Source organism: Chiloscyllium punctatum, chromosome 28 (assembly GCF_047496795.1).
Source record: "Chiloscyllium punctatum isolate Juve2018m chromosome 28, sChiPun1.3, whole genome shotgun sequence".
Lineage (NCBI taxonomy): Eukaryota > Metazoa > Chordata > Chondrichthyes > Orectolobiformes > Hemiscylliidae > Chiloscyllium > Chiloscyllium punctatum.
In genome coordinates, this window is record NC_092766.1 from 76,866,424 (window position 1) to 76,887,521 (window position 21,098).

The 21,098-nt window shown below is 40.1% G+C and overlaps 1 pseudogene; it reads right to left on the reverse strand.

Moving 5' to 3' along the window:
• Positions 1-1,240: 1,240 nt before the first annotated feature.
• Positions 1,241-19,595, reverse strand: LOC140453859 (Ig heavy chain C region-like; annotated as a pseudogene).
• Positions 19,596-21,098: the final 1,503 nt, after the last annotated feature.

A 21,098-nucleotide genomic window follows, 5' to 3' on the forward strand; every position in this document is an offset into this window, starting at 1 on the left:
TGCACATAAATATTTGTCTTTAGGTGAGAGCCCGTATATGTGTCATTACGTGTGTATTTGCGATCATCTCTCTGTATCTGTTCTTATGCCAGACTGCAATTTTTGTTATTCTAATTTATTGTTCTTATTTTAATGGATTGTCCATAATTAGACTTGACCTTGCTGTTGTAGGAAACATTTCCCATCGTCGTGGCGAGAAAAGCATTTTATGAGCAACTCTTCTGTTGCAGTGATAGAATTTCTGTCTCTGAGAGAAAAGGCGTGAGTTCAAATCCCAACTGATAACATTTCTGAATATGTTTATTAGAAAATGTCTACTTGTGTTCTGCATGTGAAACAAAATGATATCAGGTATTCGAATACCAGAATTGATCCCATGTGCTCCAGAAAACTGAGACAAAACTATGGAATTCTAACCCGGACGATGCAAACACCAGTTTTGGATTATGGGAATCAATGTTAATCATTTGTTAACAGAGCCAAGCGTGTCCAACATGCTTCCAAGGTATTATTTTGCAAGGAAATGTTAAATCTTTGGACAGTAAGCAAGAAGCTGACTGTTCCTGTTAGTAACTGGGTAACATTACAGAGGACATCTACCATGAAATCTCTGCACAGGGAGCAAGAGGACAGATCATTCAACGTTCCCCTCCCCTCTGCTCCACGACAACTTATCTGTCGATTCTCTTTAGTATGGAAGTGAAGATACATTCTGTCAACTCATGCGCTGGTGCAAGATCCCTGGAAGTTCCCCAGAAACAAAGGTTACATTCAAACTGTTCTGCACTGTTTACGATTGGTATGTTCCAATCAAATTTAGTTTTAATGTGTCTTAAATTTACATTTCCAATTGCTGCAATGTGGCAGTTGAAAACTGACCTGAATTTTATAAGAATGTCCAATCGGGGGAATCAAGAACACCAAGTTCAAAACCCGTGCTATACCCTTGACATAAAATGGTCTTTGTCAGATTTTGTCACAGAGGGATTTAGGATGGATAAGGTACTTGGCGGAATCCTGCAATGAGTGAGCTTTACTCTGTCTCTGACCCAGGGTGTATCTGAGCAGAGAACATTAACTGCACAAGACACTCATCCTAGACCTGTTCATAATCCACTTTAACTACACAGATGCAATGTAAGTCAGAGTGAGAAACAACTAACTCAGTATTTAACTCACAACTGGAGGGAAAAAAAGCTTTATTACTTTTGTTGAATTATTAAATGCAACTTTGAGATTTTTATTGACATCAATTAACAGTGTCCATCAGTGCAAGTGAAATGTTTACAAAACTTGGTTTACCGCTGGATTTATCGACTGTTCTGTTGATGATCTTCAATGGAATCGCTTCATGTCCCACCACAAAGGAGTAAGAAGCACCGCTGGCCCACTCCTCCGTTGTAATGGATAACAGGCTGTACATGAAGAAGGAGGTGTTGTCGCTCTCGGCCATCACCTCAGTGTTCTTGTCGTTACTGGGATTCACCGGCTTGTCATTGTTTGTCCACGTGACGAAGATCTCTCGGGGGGAGAAACCTCTCACTAAACAGGTGAGGGAGAGAAACCTCTTAGCGGAGATTTCTTCTGTTGGTGGCAGGAGGACTGACACTGATGGCTCCAGCGGATTAATCACGGCAGAATATTTGAGACAAATATAAATCAACCAAAAAATCCTGAACCAATATCACAATTTCACTAAATATTAAAATACGCCATGTTTAATTTGGGATTTGGTCACTTCCGTTTACTAAAGGAGCAGAATGGTACACATTCTGTCCAGTTAAAAAAGTAAAGTTTAATGTGAAAGTTGCCTCCATGTTTCCAGCCCACAACAAGGACATTCTGTCCAACTGTCATTGCTGATGGTGACATCAAAACCCTGGCTTCTTCCCACCTTATCTGACTTAATCAGAATACAATATCCTTTTGTCCATCTTTTTCTTCATCAGCTACCGAGCTATCCTGCCTTCAGATGCATCATTAATACTCCCAACAGTGTTTTTTTCATTACCAATCAAAGCCTGCCATTGATGTAACTGGATCTGGATTACACATGGGATCCTTTGTGCATTAATTTCACCGCTCTCCTTTCTCCTTGTGGATGGAGTCTCTCAGTGGAGTCGGTAGATTCTGATGGTACACCACACATTCAAAAGTAAAGCCACTCAGCCAGGCTTCAGTACAAATGTCGAATTTGCTGATCACGCTGTCGGGATTCTGTCCAGGCTGGTCAGCAATCTCTGATCTCAGAGGCTTCTTTTCTTGTTTCCAGGTCACGTTGACTCCAGAAGGAAGATTGGACACAACGCAGGTTAACGTTACCGTCGCCTCCAGTAAGACTTGTTCTACTGGCGGTGGGAGGATATTAATGGTGTTCGGCTGGCACTAGGTATCTTCTATGAAACAAATATCAAAGTCAATGAAAAATGCCCCTTTCTGATACAAACAGCCAATCTTCAGATTACTTCTTCACAGGGTGAATACACCACCTTCAAAATGGCAACTCCAACTATTGCTGGAACGATAAAATGTAAAATCATCGAAGATACCATCATGTGACCCATGGAATGACCTTTCTTTCAGAGTTTGTCTCTCACTTAACACCATCTATTGATACTTGTGACAAGAGTAATCTGAATACAATCAGTTCATTTCCATGTTCATAACCCTTATGTGCAAATGCTGCTGGTCACGCTGACTGCCAAATCACATCCTAAATTTTGGACAAATTATAATAAATAATAATTATTCTCTTTGCAGAGTTCTAAAGTGATACAGGAGCGGTGAACAGCCATGGAAATTCTGTTCATTATATTTAATGATCAAAATTACTTTGCAATATTGGTGTGATGTCATTCTCTAATTTATGTCATTGTTCCTCGTGGGCTGTGTTTGGAGTAGATCTGAAAACAAGACATTGAGTACAGCATTGGATATCGAGAAGGACACCCATCTCCTTAAGTCTTTCCCTCCATTCAGTTAGTTCATGACTGGTCTGTACTTTCACTTTATTTACCAAGCTGCATTTTTTAATTTCTTCATAGAGCAGGGGAGAAAAAAACAAACAAAAGCGTATTAAATTAATCTACAAACGCGATGGAAATGTACACTAGTTTTATAGACATCCACTACTCACGATGTAAACATTGCCACCCCAAACCAGGCTAAATCAGCCTGTACTGGATTAGTGGTGCTGGAAGAGCACAGCAGTTCAGGCAGCATCCAACGAGCAGCCAAATCGACGTTTCGGGCAAAAGCCCTTCATCAGGAATAAAGGCAGTGAGCCTGAAGCATGGAGCCTGTCTCGAGTTCTTAGCTCATTCATCCCTATTGTAGCGATCTTACCAGAATTTACTCTCCTGCCTCATCCAATAATTACAGAGAGCACCTGAAAGAAGCTCAGTGAGATCACGTTTATCCCAGTTCATCAAATGTGATCCCCACTTGTTCTGTGGCCTGATCCCATAAATGAAGTTAAAGAGCTCAGTACCAGATAAAAATCAATGTCGTACAGTGTCTAAGGCCAACAGGTCATTCCTGAGCAGGGAATAAAGCGTTGAACGCATTTTGATTTATTTTCAAGTAAGGGTCACTGCATATTTTAACCACATCATTTTAAGACCACAACATCATAAGATGGAGGATCAGAATAAGGCTGTTCGACCAATCCAGAGTTGAGATCAGAATGATGCTGGAAAAGCACAGCAGGTCAGGCAGCATCCGACGAGCAGGAAAATCGAGGTTTCGGGCTAAAGCCATTCTACTGTCTTCTCCCCATTCTAAACAAGAGCCGATCTATCTCTGGCTCGAATACACACAATGGCATGGCCTCCACAGCCCTCTGCAGCAACAAGTTCCACAGCCTCATCACCCTGTGGCTGAAGAGATTCCTCCCCATCTCAGTTCGAAAAGGTGCCCCTTTGACCCTGAGACTGTGCCCTTGGGTCCGAGTCTTGCCTACCAGTCAAAACAATTATTCCACATTCACTCGACCTCAGTCTCTTAGTATTTTCTATGTTTCAATCAGATATCTCTCCAATATCCCCACTCCACCCCCAAACTTATCCTTGAAGCGGCTATCAGGCAAGGATTCAGCACTCTGAATGCCTGTCCCAGCATGGTCAGGCAACAAACTATTTAACAAAGCTCACTGTCTATATATCTATCTTCAACAGAGAGGAAACATGCTTTTCTGACTTGCCAAAATGTTGAATTATGAGCAATGCTAATGTAACACTCAAACTGAAATGAGATACGTGGCATGTTGGGAAATAAGAAGCTGTACCATGCTGTTTATTATGCCTGATAAATTAGTGTGTTTGATTCACATCAGAGTTCAGAGTGATTTGTAGCTCTCTCAGTGTGTGTCTCTTACCCTGGAGTGCGGGTGATGTTTTTACTTTGAATGTTCCCTCCATGAGAGACTTGGCAGGTATAAACTGCGCTGTTGAACCATTCACCATAAGGGACCATTAGCCGACTCGTCACCGAGAAGTTCCCGTTCGCCTCAAACACGGGAGACGTGAAGAAGCCAGAATCCAAGGGTTGGCCATTCTTCAACCAACTCAGGGAGATTGACTTCGGATGGAAATCGATGATTGAACAGACGACGGTTGCAAACTTGCTGCTTGCGATTTCTTCACTGGAGCTGACAGTTAGAAGGGTTGGTGGGAGAATACCTAGATCATTAAGAAACACATCGCATAAATTATCTGACGAATTTCAGAACAAATACAATCAGTTCTCATATATCAAGGTTTCTTGTGGTTAATGGATACAAGAATCATAATTGTGCAGAGTGCTGGAGAAGCTGGGATCCACACAGAAAGATCAGCAGGACAATGTGAAAGGCTAATATTATAGGACACAGCAAGGGAGTCAAGGAGGCATAGAAACTATAGGCCAGTAACACCAGAAGGGAGAGAGCAACGTTCGATGGTATTCATTTTAATGACAGAGTCTGATGAACAAGGCAGATGAATTGCCGGCATAAATGAGGAAATGATGCGGTTGCTATCACGGAGACATACTGAGAGCCGGGCAGGAGTGACTATTCAATATTCTAGGATTTAGTGCCTTCAGGCGAGACAGGGAAAGATGGAAAAGGATGGGGGCGGGGGTGTGGGGTACAGAATGTTGCTTCTGTCCCAATTCTGACAAAAGTATTTTAAGCTGTAAAGAGAAATGAAATCATGGATACCTCCTCGAACCAAGGCAAATGGATAGTACTTCTAAACCAAAATACGGCAAACATAACTACAGGGAGAGCACGATAGACCCTACTATAGGTCCAAAAGACCAAGTGCACATACATGGGCAAATTTCAGAGAAATGTAAATTAAATAGGGGAATGAGAAAAGAGGTTTTGAACTTCCTCAGCACAGGGTTGGATATTCATTTAGTCAAAAATTTAGAGGGAGCACAATTCTGAAAATGCCCCCAGGAGAATATTTTCGCAAAGTGTGTGTTTAATACAGAGAATTTCAATCCAGACCTTGCAAGAAAGGGGTGAATCTGAACTTAACTTTAGGGAATGAAGTCGACCCAGTGGGTAAAACCTCAATGGTGGAGCACTTTGAGACAGTGATCGTAAATCAGTTGGATTTCAGATTGTACTGCAAAGGAATAGAAATTGGCCCAAAGTTCTGAAAAGGGGAAGGACAATTTTAGTAAGATCAGGTAATGACTTGACCAGAGTGGACTGGAAGCTGACATTTATTGGTAAATCTGAGTCAGAGCAGTGTGACACATTTAAGAAAGAGATAGGAAAATCACAGGGAGGACATTTCCCAGGAAGCCACTGCGTGGGACCAAGAATGCAGCGGGCTCTGGACACCAAAGGGCATGGAGGGTGAGATAAAGAGAAAAAAAGGAGGCTTCCGGTCTATACTGAAATCTCAAAACAATTGAAATTATTATCGAGTACAGAACGTGCAAGGGGGAGTTTGAAAGACAAAGGAATTAGAAGAGCAAAAGGGACCATGAGAAAATAATAGCAGTCAAAACAAAGGAAAATATTTTTAAAAGTTACAGTCTCATTCATAATAAAAGAATTATTCGGGAACAGTAAAGCTCATTAAGTGTTATTATTGGAGTGGAGCTGGAGTATTAGGGTGTTGTCAAAACGAATGTGTTGTGTCAGTGTTCACTGGTATGAGGGACAATGTGGGGACAGAAAACATGGAGGGGTGTTGGGATGTACTTTCAGAAATTAGGACACATGACGTGATGTTCTGTGTTGTCTTGCTGAATGAAAAGTGGTTATATTTCCAGGGCAGATGAAAAGGTTTCCTTGGATTTTCTCTTACATACCAACGATTAAGACTCAAATTTAGGAGGATTAACCAGTGAAATCACAGATAAAATGAAAACTGTCATGTTGGTAAGTCATGAGCATCATAGCTTTAGATTGCAGGAGGATTTAAAAGGGTTGGTTGTATGTAAAGAGAAGTTGCAAATGCAAATTATTCCGGATATATGTAAGGTGATGTAATTCGGCAGAAGAATCTGTGAGGTATGACGTTTTGAATGGTGGAACCCTGGAAAGGCCTGAGGATCTTTGGTGCATGTACCCACCGATCCCCTGTAGTTCTGTGTCGTCTTAACAAAGAGGCTAAGAAGGTCAGAGGATATTTTCTTTTCTGAGCCGAGACATTGACAATGAAGAGTAGGGAGATGATACTGGAACTTAATAGAACACTGGTTCGGCCATACTGAAGCGTTGTGTGCATGTTATCGAAGGAATGAGATTACACTGAAGGCAGTATTGATGAGATTTGCCAGGATCTTGCCTGGGTTGGAGGGTTTTAGTTATGAAACTAGACTAGATAGACAGGAGTTTACCTTGGAGCAGAGGAGAATTAGGGAGAAGATTATCATGATGTCTAGAATTATTTTAGGCATAGACAGGGTAAACTGGATGAAACCTTTCCCCTTGATGGATTGATCAATGCCTCAGGGGCACAGGATGAAGGTAAGGCCAGGAGGTTCCAAGTGGATCTCAGGGGAAAACAAAATCAAACCGAGGGTGGAGTTAGCCTGGAGCTCAGCACCTATAAGTCATGTAGAGACTGAGCCCCTCTAAATAAAGATGAGGTATTGAGATGCATCCTTGCAAAGGCAAGTCACACAAAGCAATGGATCATGTGCTGGCACATGAGACTGGAATAGTTAGATGGCTGTTATTGATAGGCGTGGACTGGATGGATCAAAGGGCCTTTTTCCTGTGCTCTTTCAGGTGATTCTGTGAAAACGGTTATAAATAATGCCTTCTTCATATTAATCCAGTTGCTCTGTTTATCTCAGTTCCCACAACACGTACCTGGACATGGCATTTCTTTGTTCTTGTGTGACCCGCTATGTTGAACCTCACAGTAGATTTTGCTGGGGCAATCTGACGCTGACCCGGGCAGGGTTAACTGGTTGCTCAGGGTGTAGGTTCCTTTCTTGTTTCTCACTGATGGGTAAGTCTTAAATCCAGTCGTGATTATCTCCCCACCGTTCTTCCTGGTTACCTTGGTGACGTCAGGGGAATAGTCCATCACCAAACAACCAAAGGTCGCAGAACCTGTGTCATGCTCCTGACAGGAGCAGACCAGGCCATAAAGCATGGTATGGGGGGGGGGGGGGGGGGGGAAGACGGTGTCTCTACAATAGAATGACCAATTGAGCAAGTTAGTTTCTGTTCATTTGACTTTATCAGTTACTCAAATGTATCCTCAGCTGTAAACGTTTGCCAGTATGCTCCCGCTGAAGTCTACAGCATAACTGGAGTTTATTTTTGATTCCTACCAGTTGCTGATTATGATCATTGGTTTCCTCTTCTTGACAATTACGATATAATTTAGGAAGAAAAACTTCCAGATCCCACCCCAGCAACTGTTTGAAGATCTCACCAACTGATACTCTCACTGGATTGCTGTGAAGAGCAGAGAGGTGTCACAAAATACAAACCAAGAAAATGCAGGTTCATCGAAATTCTACAGTGTGGGCAAACAGGCCATTTGGCCCAACAAGTCTACACCCACCCTCTGAAAAGTAACCCATCCAGACCTATTCCCCTATCCTATTATGCTACAGTTAACCCTGACTAATGCACCTTACCTCCCAAATCACTGAACACAACATTTGCAATTCCTCCAGCTTGCGCAACTTTGGACTGTGGAAGGAAACGCACACAGACATGGGGAGAAATTGCCAACTCCACACAGACAGTCACCCGAGGCTGGAATGGAACCCGAGTCCCTCGCACTGTGAGGCAGCAGCGCTAACCACGGAACCAGCGTGCTGCCCCAACATGTACCATGCTGTTGGAAATACCCAACAGCTGGCAGTACCCCCGGAGAGAAATCAGAGTGAATCATAGAACATAGAACATTACAGCGCAGTACAGGCCCTTCGGCCCTCGATGTTGCGCTGCCCTGTCATTCTAATCTGAAGCCCATCCCACTACACTATTCCATGTACGTCGATATGCCTCGGTGAAATCAATGACTACAGATGCTGGAAACTAGATTCTGGATTAGTGGTGCTGGAAGAGAATAGAAGTTCAGGCAGCATTCAAGCCTGTCCAATGATGACTTAAACTTGGCGAATCTACTACCGTGGCAGCAAAGCATTCCATACCCTTACTACTCAATGAGTAAAGAAACAACCTATGATACCTGTCTTACACCTATCTCCACTCACTTTAAAGTTGTGTCCCCTCGTGTTTGCCGTCCCCATACTTGGAAATCAGGTCCAGTGAGCCTTCCTCACTTATCAATGCAAGGCAGAATGTTCTCTCTGGGAGGAAGGTCACTGCAGCAGCAGCACAGGCAGGAGCTGAGCACTGGGACTGGGAGGAGGGCTGTCACGGCTGAACTCATGCCAATTGTCTGGAAGTTGAAACATCTAATTTACAATTATCTGAATTCTGGAGGCCTCTGAAAAATGGAGGACCATTAAGGTTCAGAGACTTTGGAGTGTTGCAGCTGAGTATTGACGTAAATATGATTTGAGAAATGAACTGGTAATCTTTAACTTTAATAACTATCAAATTGACACGCAGTTCACCACCAAACCTCATCTTTCAGACTAATCACTGCACTTACTCTGTCTAGACCTAAATTTCCACTCACATTGACAAACCCTACCCTGCTATACACCCATTCATGCCCAGAACACACAACACCTATCACACCCAACAAATCCAAGGCAATCCATATTGACAGTGTAGCTGAGCAGAGAGATCTCGGTGTCCATGTACATAGATCCCTAAAAATTGCCAGCCAGTTTGATAGAGTTGTTTAGAAGGCATACTTTGTGTTGGCTTTCATCGATAGAGGGACTGAGTTTCAGAACCACAAGGTTAGGCTGCAGCTGTACAAAACTCTGGTGTGGCCGCACTTGGGAGTATTTTGTACTGTTCTGGTCACCACATTATAGAAAGAATGTGGAAGCTTTGGAAGAGTTCAAAGGAGGTTTACCAGGATGTTGTTTGATATGGAGGGAAGGTTTAATGAGGAAAGGATGAGGGTCTTGAGGCTGTTTTTGTTTGAGAGAAGAAGGTTGAGAGGTGACTTAATTGAGACATAAAAGATAAACAGAGGGTGGACAGTGAAAGTATTTTTCCTAGAATAGTGATGGCTGGCAGGAGAGGACATAGATGACCGATGTCAGAGGTTGTTTCTTTACTCAGAGAGTAGTAGGCCCATGGAACCCACTGCCTGCAACAATAGTACACTCGCCAACTTTAAAGGCATTTAAAAGGTCACTGGATAAACATATGGATGAAAATGGAATAGTGTAGTATAGATAGGCTTCAGATTGGTTCCACACGTCAGCGCAACATTGAGGACTGAAGGGCCTGTACTGCACTGTAATGTTCTCTATTCTATCTTCCAGATGGACATATGATCTCAATTCCTTTCACTCATTTACACTCCTGCCGCCCTGCACCTGGCCCATGGTGAATCTGGCCCTGACTGGACCTGGCACCATCATTTTCACAACCTCTGACAAAAGCCCACTACCCAAGACATGACCTCAGCCCTTGATCACTGACCTCTCATCTTACCCAAGACAACCTGTGCACATTGTATCCTAGCTCCTTTCACATCTATGCTTTACAAACTACCATTTTGCCAGACTCCGAGCTTTGCATTTTGACAACAAGTCCACCTGTCACTTCATGGCAGTGACCTTCCACCCCCGAAACATCCTGGCACTCTGCCCACCTCTACACTAACCAGCCTGGCATTCTGCCCACCTCTCCATAAACCGGCCTGGCAAAGACAGACCTCCTGCATTTCAGCTCAAACTACCCCTCACCTACCAAGCGCAATTCGAACAAATTATCCTGTGACCATTACCATTTACCTTGATGCCACCTTGCCAGACAGAGTGCATGCAAGCTTACCCAGCAGCCAGCCAGCACCTCACAGCCTACCAGACTAAATTCTCCCACCTGCCCAATCTAGCCCCTCATTTGCTCACCACCTTCCAACTTTGAGCCTACTCCAACATAAAGTCAGAGAGTCATAAAGTCGTACAGCACAGAAACAGTTCCATTGGTCCAGTTCATCCATGCTGACCAGAGTTCCCAAATTAAACTAATTCCACTTGCCTGCCTTTGGTCCATATCCATCCAGACCTATCCAGTTCCTGTAGCAGTTCAAATGTCTTCTAAATATTGGAACTATCTCTGCATTTACCACTACCTCTGGCAGTTCATTCCAATGTTTTGGACAGTTATAACGTGAAGCCCTAACTCCTGCACTCAGTGCTCTGACCAATGAAGGTCCATGTTCCAAACACCTTCAACACACTAGGTACTTGAGACAACGCTTTCAAGAATCTATGAGTCTGAACCCTCAGGGCCCTGTGTTCAACCTCACTACCCAGTGCCCTACCATTAACTCTGTAAGTTGTGACTTGATTTATCTTCTCAAAAAGCAACATGTCGTATTCATTTAAATTAAACTCCATCGGCCACTTTTCAGTCCATTGGCCCAGCTGATCAAGATCTCATTATACGTTTAGATAACTTTCACTGCCAATTATACCACCAATTTTGGCATTACATGAAAACTTACAAACCTACAAACCATGTCCCTTTCAATGTTTTCATGGCTTTCAACCAATTTCAACCAAGCCTGTTTCCCTTTCTCCCACATATCTGGAGCATTTTTTTAAGGATTGAAGGAATCTATCTCCTTATTGAAATCATTTAATGTTTTGTCCTCAATCAATTTCTGTGGTGGAGAATTCCAAAGGTTCATCAGTCTTTTGCTGTAAAGTAAATAATCAGGTTCAATGTTATCGCTGTGTTGGGAAGATTGGTGAGCAGCAAGATTAATGATGATCCCATGAATGGAATAGCCTTCTAGAGGGGCCGAGGTGCCTTTTTCAGCTTCCATTTTGCATGCTGACATGTCCCTTCGGCAGCATGTTCCAAAAATGTGATCCTTGAGGATAAGGGCGCACATGCATGTAAATGCTTCTCCTGAAATCTTTCCTCCAAATTAGACTTCAACTTGACTCTCAACTATTTCTCTGCCCGTTTCCTCTTCCTCAATCACAGCCATGGGACTCACTTCCTAACAGCGCTGTGAATGTGCTAATACCACAAAAACTTCAGCAATTCAAATAAACTGATGATAACTGGTTTCTCAAGGCAATGTAAAAAGTCTGACAATTCCACACGTGTCTGGAGATTCAAACAACCACTGGAAGAATTGTTAATTATTTGAGGTACTTGCGTGTCTACACAAGATGACATGGTTTCCTTTTGTGTGAGTTGACTGTGTTTTGTCTGAATGAACAGAGCTATTTCTTAATCATATAATAGGAATCAAGCATCCCTCATTTTTAGCAAGGCTATCACACATTATATTTCTTTATTCCAGGGAAGTATAGTGTTAAATTAATGAAATATGATGATTGGGATGTTTCAATTGGAAATTGTCAGAGATTTAAAGTTTACTTTCATGAACAATTAATTCCAGCCTCATTGTGTCACAGTACTCACAAGAATATCTTTCAGAAATTGTGTCTCCCTTTGTTATGGGCAGTCAAATCAGTAAATCTGGGATAGTTTTTGCTTGTTAATCAAAGGTGTTAAAGAGTTTTAGCCAAAGGTAGACCTGTGGATTTAGCTCACAAATCCTCCATGATCTAAGTAAGTGTTGGAACAGCTCGAGGGGATTAGTGCCCTCCTCTTGCTCCTATCATTGTGTCGTTCATTAAGCTAGCACTGGCGGTGAACACTTTTTATTAAAATATTTCAACAAATTAATTGTTTCACACATGCTTTAAAAAAAATTCTGTTGATTATTTGGAACGGGATCATTGACATTCTCTATTTGAGTGATCAAAATAACTTCAACCCAATTACAGCAGCCACTGCACTCTCGAGTGTGTTGTCACTTCATAATAGTTTCTTGTGAAACTACAGCTCGAGATCAGGGCGCTCAAATTCAATGATTCTCTGATATTTAATATCTCTGAACATTCGCAATTTGTTCAAATGCATCTTTTCTCTGAAGAACGTGTTTCATCGAACAGAACTTGTCTCAATGAAACAACAAACTTTAAATGCGAGAAAACCAAAACAAAAGACAGAAATTTCTGAAGAAACACAGAATGTCTAGCAGCTCCTGTGGAGAGAAGGCAAGGTTAACCTTTCCCAGCCAGAGAACCCCCCCACGCCACCACTTTGCCAAATTGCTTTCATGTTTTTGACACAAGAGCTCAACCTGTTAAGATAAACAGTGATTTACGTTGGCTTGACTCCTGTTGGAAAAAGAATTCTTACCAGAGGTACTGGATGGTCTGAGATAGCAATTGAAGATCAACTGAAAAACTATGTCCATCTGCTGCAAGTGTTGGATTCAGCGGAACCCCCACCGTACTGAATAATCAAATTCAGCGACAGTACTGGTTTAATATAAAGTAAAACAGCCTAGGCATAATCTCATCAAATATGCTTCGAAAATGATTCATTCTGGTTTAGTTATAAATGATATTGTTAGAACAGCAAGTCAAAAGCTGGGATTTCTTTGAGCACTTACTCCATTAACCCCATCTAGTGATGACCAAAAGCTTGTGAACAAATATTGATCTGGAAAAAGCTGCAAAACACCAAATTTCTGTTTAATATCTAAGAGACACAAGTCAGGACAGCAATTGAATAGATTTCACTGCCCTCTGTGACTGGAATTCCAACAAACACCCAAACATCTCAATCTACTTTCTTGCACTGAAGTAACCTGATAAGAGATTGTGTTACATACCTCTCTAACAGGTTGTAAGTGAACACAGGCCACATGGCACAGAATCAGGGACCTTACGACAACATCACAACAGACCTGAACACAATGAGCTCGACACTATCACGGAGAACACAGCCCACCTGTTTTGACAGTACATAAACCATGTTAGTCATTAACACTTTCCAACAACCAGGGATTGTTCCAGAATGTTTGTACAATGAAAGTATCATTTCAACATTTATCCAAGAATTCTTTGACAGCAGCTCTGAATTGCTGAAACTCTATGGGAACGACAGAGGAAGATGCAAAAAATTTCTGATTCTACATTGTGCCACGAAACATGTTCCTGCATAACTGAGGCACAAAGAAAATATGCAGCATATTTCCTTCTGCCTCGCTCAATTAAATATCTTTTGTTGCCAACAACCAATTTCAAAACTCTTGCTATCTGCCTTTTGTTCCTGAAACGTTCGTTCTGAATGGAACAACTTAGTCAGGGCTCTCAATTCTGAGGCACCTAATCGAATATTGTATTTCTGTCTGATAAAAGTGGTTTTGAAGCGCGAGACGAAATTGAACTATCTGAGATTCAGGCATCCGAACTGGACAATTTACAAATGGTCATTTCCGTTAACAAGTTAGTCAGAGATAGCACTGAAACAAACTGTACAACAGACTTAATCCTAGAGACGAATCATTGCTCAACTCCTCATGTCAAATATATTCACTATAATTGAACAATCATCAGAAGAACTAACCAGTGGATTAATGTGAACGAGAATGTGTTCACAATGAACATAAATAACCACTGAGTTAATAAATTAATAAGTCATTGTATTTAACAAAATTATTGAGGTGGGAAATATCGCCAATTAAAGCACAGATCCAGAGGAAATGGATTATTCTCTAAATTATGTTTTCATATTCTTAAAACGTTCCTTGAACTGTAGAGATTTTGCATGCACTGCATAAAGTCAATACTGCATTCCAGTGTGGAAAGCATTTCAGTTGAAGGAATTAGGGCAAGGTCATTTTCTTGTTAACTGCTTTTAATGAACTAAAATGTTTAAAAAGGTATGAATTGAAAACATCCTTCTGTCTGGAGTTGCCCGCTTTAACAAATGTCGAAGTAAATATGGGCACTGCTGCCTCACAGATCCAGGTACCCAGGCTCGGTTCCAGCCTTGGGTGACTGCCTATGTGGAGTTTACACAATCTCCCCTGTATCTGTGTGGATTTCCTCCCACAATCCAAAGATGTGCATGTCAGGTGAACTGGTCATGCTATATTGTCCATAGTGTTAGGTGCATTAGTCAGGGGTAAATATAGAGTAGAAGAATGGGTGTGGGTGGGTTACTCTTCAGAGGGTTGGTGTGGACTTGTTGGGCCAAATGCATACTGCAGGAAATCTAATCTAAATGATTGTCATACTTAAACTAATGTGAGCAGATTCCTTCTGATCGCTACATTGCAATAAATTGGTCAAGTATAAAAATTAAAATAAATATTACTCTATTTTCAGTGTCTGAATAAACAATGTGCTCTGTTATCGTCTCGGTCACATCTTCTGCAAATTTGTGAACTCTGCATACGTCTGAACACATCGATGTAAAATGAATTCTCTGCATTTCCAGCAAGTACTCCCATGGTTTAAAGAGTAGAGTTCCTACAGTATGGAAACAGGCCATTTGGCCCAAAAATTCCACAATTCCACACTGAACATCTGAACAGTAAGTAGCCCACACAGACCCATTCCTCCTAATTTATATTTACCCCTGACTAATGCGCCCTAAACTATACATCCCTGGGCACTATGTGCAATTTAGCACAGCCAATCACCTGACCTGCACATCTTTTGGACTGTGGTAGGAAACCAGAACGCCCAAAGGAAACCCCCGCAGACACAGGGAGAATGTGCAAACTCCACACAGGCAGTCACTCGAGGACGGAATCGAATTTGGGACCCTGGCGCTGTGAGGCAGCAATGCTAACCACTGAGCCATCATGCTGCCCTGCGAGGTCATGATTAGATTATTTTAATTAGATTATTTTAATTAATTTGAAAGTTGGCCTTGGTCACATAATTCACTATAGCAGTTGTTTCCGAAAAAATTATTCTTAGTTGATATTTTGTTGTAAAATGTAACTATTTATTTAAAATGCACAGATTGGGAACCCCTAAAGCACTGTGCAGATTAAATAATTCAGTTAATGGTTCATTTTGATCCTGCAAATCTAGTTTAATCGGGGACATAACAATGAATTAACTCAAGTTACGTGTGAAACAGATCAAAGCAGTGAAACGGATCTGTTCTTCATAGAATTGAGCAGAATTTCCAAATGGTCTTTGCCAATGATCTTTTCCAGCCAGAAAAATATATATGTAGTGCACAGCGGAATTGAAAGGTATTTCTTGATCAATTATAACACAGTCATGGCACCTTTGCTCAAGAGCAAGAACTATTAGAACATTAGACTTTTGAAATTCTATTTATATTTCTCTATGACTTGTAAACTGTTTAAAGACAGACCTTGTGATTGACCTAAATAGTGGAGTTCTGAATTTGGATTGTAAAGCATGGATTAGATTAATACTTAATTATTTATTTTAAGTAAAAATGGCGCCCCAAAGTATCTGTTTTCCTTCGTTTCTAAAATCTTTGCAATTTGCCTTTCACTTAATAATAGGCTTTATGAAATTTCAATTCGCATGCTGATTGCATTGAATGAGGAACCTGGAGCGGTTCACTGTCACCAACCGTGTTAACATTGAAAAAACAATGTAGAAACCAGAAACGGTTTCCTAAATGTAACACGTTTAATGTTACCCAAGAACAGTCCCTCCTCAACAGATCAACGATCACCAGATCACGACACGGTGTGTTTGCAGCAGAACTAGCTCTGCAAACATTTTCAACAGAACCAAGAACATGATGTAACCTCACAAAAAAAACAAATTGAAGTCTAACAAAGCTGCTCAGAATGAAGCAAGCTAATGATTAAATTGAATAGAAATAACAAGTCATAACAGCAACCTTGTTTGTGAGGGGACTTAACACTTAAAGCTGTAACGTTTCTGGCAACAGTTTAACTTATTTCCAACCTGCACACCCTTCTTGATCATGACAATCCTGTGCAGCACACAGTAGAAAGTTGAAGGCATATATTGATTAATCACTTCATGGTCAAAACAAAATTACTGAATGGACAAATATTACCACATTATAATTTTAAGTTAGTTTCAATTACATAATCTGATCAATTCTGCAGTTTCAGATTTTAGTCCTAAATTTTATTTTGTATAAGGCTACTCAAAACAAAATTCAGTTAGTTTAAAATTAGAACTGAGTTCTTTTTTTTTAAAAAGTCAATGCATTAAAAACTTTTTTTTTCATTTCTCATACTTCTGGGTTTCTGCCTTAAGTTGGTTTTCAGACCGTTACAAATGGATGTAATGTTTTCAATCAAGCAGAGAACAATGTGTCATATAAGTTTAACAAATGCAGAAATGATTCATGAAAAACAAAATAACTTCACAAATATTGGTAATGAACAGTAATCCAGAGAGTCAATCTCCTCACCAGACAGAAAACACCAATTACAGAAAGCATGAAAACGCAGATCAATTTCACAAACTGAATAAGAATTCAATCAACTTAATTCAACAGAATCAAGGAAAATAAAATCAGAATCCAATCAACTCAAAACAACAGATTTGAATGAAACATAATCAGAATCCAACCAATTCAATTCAACAGAATCAAATAAAACAATTTCAAAAACCAATCAACACAATTCAAAAAAACCAAGTAAATACAAAGTCGGAATCTAATCAACACAGTTCAAACGAATCAACTAAAACAAAGCCAAAATCCAAAAACCTGCTGCGCTTTTCCAGCAACACATTTTCAGCTCTGATCTCCAGCAGCTGCAGTCCTCACTTTCTCATCAAAATCCAATCAACTCAATTCAACAGAATCAAGTAAAACAAACTCAGAATCTAATCAACAGAATGAAATATAGCACCGCAAGAAAATTCTATGACAGTTTCTAAGCTGCTTGTCACCAACTAATTAACAAAATAAATGAGAAAATATAATCATGGTAAGAACATATATTCAAGAAATGAATAATGATATTTTAGCATATATTAATCATGTTTGGTAATATCTCGAACATCTTTGAATTCTTGCGTTTGTTGTTGATAATAAAACTCACAGTCAGGGTGTCACTGACATTAAACATTATTTATAGCTGACTGATTAAGAGGCATTAGGTGTTTCAAGTAACCCAGCCACACAGAATGCCCATCTGATCAAAGTAAAAGAGATACACTGAGCAACTGACTCCATCATCACAATTTTAACTATTTGCTGAGCCTTAACTGAAGTCTATAATCAGTGTGCAGAAAAATCAATCCGAACCAAACCAAACTCAGCACAGAATCTGAGTTTCATTTAATTCAGAAATTAGTCACATGAATAGAAAGTTTTTTTTTAAAGTCACTAAGAAAGTTCAAAGTTCTTACCTGAAGTCACTGTCACCATGGTCCCTTGGCCCCAGTAATCTAGATAGTCACAGTGTTACATTCTCGGGACTGGGTCACACAATAACCAGCTCTGCATAAAACAAATCAAAAATCTATCATCATTTTAAATTTTCAGAACCACAGGCAACAAAAAATCACGATAAATCGTCATCACATAATTGCGCTAGTGAATTCTGATCATTCTTGATAAACTTTAATACTGTTTTATCCTTCACAGAGTAACACATGAGCTGATTCTCAAAATCCCCAACTGGTGTATCAATAATTACCCAACACTTTTACAAATTAAATAGTGATACTGGCATTAAACCCCACAGAACTAATACTACACTGCAAGTTAAGGCGGTTTGTAGAAGTAATCACTGACTAGTTTCAAACAATGGAGGCTGAATAGGGTTTTGTATTGATCATAATTGCAGTGTCACTCCAGCTATATCACTATGAGACACGTTGTGTCAAATACTATGACAGACTGTAAACTGTAAAATGCAAATAATTTCTTCACTTCCTACAAAGCGGTGATTCTGACTCCTCTAAAAATGATTTGGTGCATTATTTCAGGTTTTACTATTCATTGTATTTTGAAAGCTTGGAACACTTTTCCAGGTTTAGTCTGCATTTAACTTGACAATCAACACGAAGAAGGTAGGAAAAATATATATATATTTGTACAAATTAGCACTACTGGACTGCGTTTAAATTGCATCTCACATTATTTCTCGCTCCTGCCATGGTAGAAATCACCAATTTGAGATAAACACTTGTCAGTGGTTATTGTATGAGGATGTCACTGTGCACAACGCTGTGACCCACTACAGTATCACAATGATGGAGACCAGTACACTCATTCTCTGTTCTTTACTCTCGGTCTCAATTTTCATTTGAAAGAGCCATTCAGTACTGATCATGTTTAGAATGAATGCCATAGTTGAAATAACAATTAGAAGTGTTTTTTCTGAGCTGTCAGATATATTAAAATTAACATTTTGTCCGAGCATTTAATTGATGGAAGTGTTAGCAGTACATATGACATGCCTAAAACATTGTCCCATTGTGTCACCAGGTTGCTAGTTTAAATGGTACATTTCCTCTTTGATAGTTTTGTAAGAGGCAGCCTGAGGTCTGCTTCAGATCGCCGTTGGTATAATTGCATTTAAAACTCGTACTGACCGTCAGTTTATGATGGAATTGATAAAATGTTCCCTCGAGCTGTTTGTGAACGGGTCCAGACCTGGTTCCTCTCGCTGTGATCTCTTGCACAGTAATAGATGGCGGTGTCTTCGATCTTCAGGTTCCCCATGTCCAACGTGAAAATGTTGTTTGAAGTGTCTTTGAACCCAATAAATCGATTCCTAATCGCTGGTGCATAGTTACTGTTGGATGAACTATAGTAGTTAAGCAGCCACTCCAGATCCTGTCCGTGAACCTGTCGGACCCAGTACATGTCGTTGCTACTAAGATCGAAGCCGCGGGTTTTAAAGGTCAGTTTCAGGCTGCCTGCGGGACGGCCAGTCTCTGCCTCTGGCTGAGTCAAACAATCTCCGACTGGACACCTTTAAAAAATAAAACAAATAAACCATGAGCATTAATGCAGATTAAATAATGGCTGAGTCTTTTACATTCCTGCGGTAGACTAACAATTGAGACATTGACAAAGACAGACTTGAAGAAAAAACACTCACATGATAAGAAAGTCAGTAATAAACTGAGAAAAATTGTCGACACAATCATTCTGATAACTTGTGGGAAGCGGTTCTGTCAAGATCTTTCTAAACAGAGCCGACCCAGGAGTGTTGAATTACGGTCTAGTGCCCAGGATTATATGGCCATCGGAAAGGGCAGGTTTACAGCTTCCGCCCGTTGGTTTCCTGCTGGAGGCTCAGACTGGATCCAGGTATCAGCTTGCACAGCCCGAACACATGGGATCATGTATTTACGAGGTTACGCTTAAACATGGACATATACACATATTGGGATATTGGTTTTGCTGAATAGCTTCTTTGGGAGTGTTTCTATTTTAATGGTGGAAGTAAAATTGAGTAGCTGTTTCACATGATAGTTGCAAGTTTTTTTTTAAATAACAAATTCATTCGGATGTTAGCTCCCTTTCTTTCAACATTCATTCACAAGCAGATAAAACTAAAATCAAAGTTCAAACATATTTTTAGCTAGTAAAACAATTGAGCTTGTTTTCTCAGGACACTGCCTGTCTCTGTCCCACTACAAAATAACATGTAATTCATACTAAATATTTCAAAATTCAATTTAGACAACTGAACACAGAGCATGTCCAAAGTGATTATATTTAGAATATTCAATTAGAAGTTAACTCCCTTTAATTCTACATTCCACCACAAGCAGATAAAGCTAAAAAGAACTTCAATAATATTATTAACCAACAAAATTAGTGACTTTATTTTTGCTGTCACTCAAAGTCTCTCTCAATTTACAAAATAACATACCATTTCTAATCTGCGTTTCTAAATTCAATTTAGGCATCCTAATATGGAGCATGTCTAAAGTGCTTGTGTTCAGAATGTGAGTGTGTGTCACTAAACAGTTTGGACCCCGAGATTAGAAGCACCTCCTTACATTGCAGAATGTCTCTCCCTGCTTTTTTTTCTCAAATTACTCCGACCCTAAAATGCATAGTAAAGGAAAGCTGTGTGCCTGAGAAACAAAAAGTGAGTTGGCAGTGATACATAACACCTAGGGAAACTTTTGAAAGAGCATCTAATGAACTAGAACAGCACAGTCCATACGTTTTTTTTAAAAGAAATCCTCAACGTCTAAACCATTGCATGTAACAGTCTGGGTATATCAGGAATATTTAGTTAAATTAGAGAGTATTACAATAATCATTACCACGAATGTAGGTTATAAACAGTACATGTCTCTGCTCACTGATAGCTCTGACAGGGGCAGTTAACTCATAAAAATCAGCAAAAATTCGCTGTTACACGACACCAGTGTTAACCACTCAGTTTTATTGAGATGCCTGAATCAGAGAATGGTGCAACAAGTGATGTTAGTTTGAATCAATTCAAGTTTGTTAATTTACTTTGAGATGATAACAAATGTTACTGCAATGTTGGATTTTGCATCCATTAACTTCATATTCAGGAGCTCTAAAGATATTCAATAAACAGGCTGAACTAACCAGAACGTCATTGCATTCAATGTCCTGTTTTCTGACAGTCATACAGTGAATGCTGTATTTAGTGACTTTCATTTTTAAAGAAGAAATGTCAAGTGAAATGTGCCCATTGTGAGTAAATGGGAAAATATAATTTGTT